This window comes from Cherax quadricarinatus, chromosome 44 (assembly GCF_038502225.1).
Source record: "Cherax quadricarinatus isolate ZL_2023a chromosome 44, ASM3850222v1, whole genome shotgun sequence".
NCBI lineage: Eukaryota > Metazoa > Arthropoda > Malacostraca > Decapoda > Parastacidae > Cherax > Cherax quadricarinatus.
Genome location: NC_091335.1, coordinates 11,149,524 through 11,152,023, shown reverse-complemented (window position 1 = coordinate 11,152,023; position 2,500 = coordinate 11,149,524).

Genomic DNA, 2,500 nt, shown 5'->3' with positions numbered 1-2,500 from the left:
GTAGAGAAGGAAGGATGAAGTAGAGGGTAGAGGAGGAAGGATGAAGTAGAGGGTAGAGAAGGAAGGATGTAAGGGTAGAGATGAAGTAGAGAGAAGGAAGGATGAAGTAGAGGGTAGAGAAGGAAGGATGAAGTAGAGGGTAGAGAAGGAATGATGGAGGGTAGAGAAGGAAGGATGGAGGGTAGAGAAGGAAGGATAGAAAGTAGAGAAGGAAGGATAGAGGGGAGAGAAGGAAGGATGAAGTAGAGGGTAGAGAAGGAAGGATGAAGTAGAGGGTAGAGGAGGAAGGATGAAGTAGAGGGTAGAGAAGGAAGGATGAAGTAGAGGGTAGAGAAGGAAGGATGAAGTAGAGGGTAGAAGGATGAAGTAGAGGGTAGAAGGAAGGATGAAGTAGAGGGTAGAGAAGGAAGGATGAAGTAGAGGGTAGAGGAGGAAGGATGAAGTAGAGGGTAGAGAGGAAGGATGAAGTAGAGTGTAGACAAGGAAGGATGTTGTAGTGGGTAGAGAAGGAAGGATGAAGTAGAGGGTAGAGAAGGAAGGATGAAGTAGAGGGTAGAGAAGGAAGGATGAAGTAGAGGGTAGAGATTGAAGGATGAAGTAGAGGGTCGAGAAGGAAGGATGAAGTAGAGGGTAGAGAGGAAGGATGAAGTAGAGGGTAGGAAGGATGAAGTAGAGGGTAGAAGGAAGGATGAAGTAGAGGGTAGAGAAGGAAGGATGAAGTAGAGGGTAGAGGAGGAAGGATGAAGTAGACGGTAGAGGAGGAAGGATGAAGTAGAGGGTAGAGGAAGGAAGGATGAAGTAGAGGGTAGAGAAGGAAGGATGAAGTAGAGGGTAGAGGAGGAAGGATGAAGTAGAGGGTAGAGGAGGAAGGATGAAGTAGAGGGTAGAGGAGGAAGGATGAAGTAGAGGGTAGAGAAGGAAGGATGAAGTAGAGGGTAGAGGAGGAAGGATGAAGTAGAGGGTAGAGGAGGAAGGATGAAGTAGAGGGTAGGAAGGATGAAGTAGAGGGTAGAGAAGGAAGGATGAAGTAGAGGGTAGAGGAGGAAGGATGAAGTAGAGGGTAGAGGAGGAAGGATGAAGTAGAGGGTAGAGGAGGAAGGATGAAGTAGAAGGATGGTAGAGAAGGAAGGATGAAGTAGAGGGTAGAGAAGGAAGGATGAAGTAAGGGTAGGAAGGATGGTAGAGGGTAGGAAGGAAGGATGTAGAGGGTAGAAGGATGGTAGAGGGAGAAGGAAGGATGAAGTAGAGGGTAGAGGAGGAAGGATGAAGTAGAGGGTAGAGAAGGAAGGATGAAGTAGAGGGTAGAGAAGGAAGGATGAAGTAGAGGGTAGAGAAGGAAGGATGAAGTAGAGGGTAGAGAAGGAAGGATGAAGTAGAGGGTAGAGAAGGAAGGATGAAGTAGAGGGTAGAGAAGGAAGGATGGAGGGTAGAGAAGGAAGGATGGAGGGTAGAGAAGGAAGGATGGAGGGTAGAGAAGGAAGGATGGAGGGTAGAGAAGGAAGGATGGAGGGTAGAGAAGGAAGGATGGAGGGTAGAGAAGGAAGGATGGAGGGTAGAGAAGGAAGGATGGAGGGTAGAGAAGGAAGGATAGAGGGGAAGGAAGGAAGGATGAAGTAGAGGGTAGAGAAGGAAGGATGAAGTAGAGGGTAGAGAAGGAAGGATGAAGTAGAGGGTAGAGAAGGAAGGATGAAGTAGAGGGTAGAGAAGGAAGGATGAAGTAGAGGGTAGAGAAGGAAGGATGAAGTAGAGGGTAGAGGAGGAAGGATGAAGTAGAGGGTAGAGAAGGAAGGATGAAGTAGAGGGTAGAGGAGGAAGGAACTAATTACTCGGAGAAATTTTCTTTGGAATAAATAAGTTGAGTCAGAGAATATCGCCTCACACGATGTTTCCCGTGTGTGTGTGTGTGTGTGTGTGTGTGTGTGTGTGTGTGTGTGTGTGTGTGTGTGTGTGTGTGTGTGTGTGTGTGTGTGTGCACATTCAGTGTCTTCATACTGGTTTTATCTGTAAAAAAAAGTCGAGTTTTATAGGCTGAGGTAGATTGGTTATACGTACGTATGATGTAAGAATGATTCATTGTATATCAGTGGTGTATCACGTAGGAACACCAACATTGTATATCAGTGGTGTATCACGTAGGAACACTAACATTGTATATCAGTGGTGTATCACGTAGGAACACTAACATTGTATATCAGTGGTGTATCACGTAGGAACACCAACATTGTATATCAGTGGTGTATCACGTAGGAACACCAACATTGTATATCAGTGGTGTATCACGTAGGAACACTAACATTGTATATCAGTGGTGTATCACGTAGGAACACCAACATTGTCAGCGGTGTATCAGTGGAACACTAACATTGTATATCAGCGGTGTATCACGTAGGAACACTAACATTGTATATCAGCGGTGTATCACGTAGGAACACTAACATTGTATATCAGCGGTGTATCACGTAGGAACACTAACATTGTATATCAGTGGTGTATCACGTAT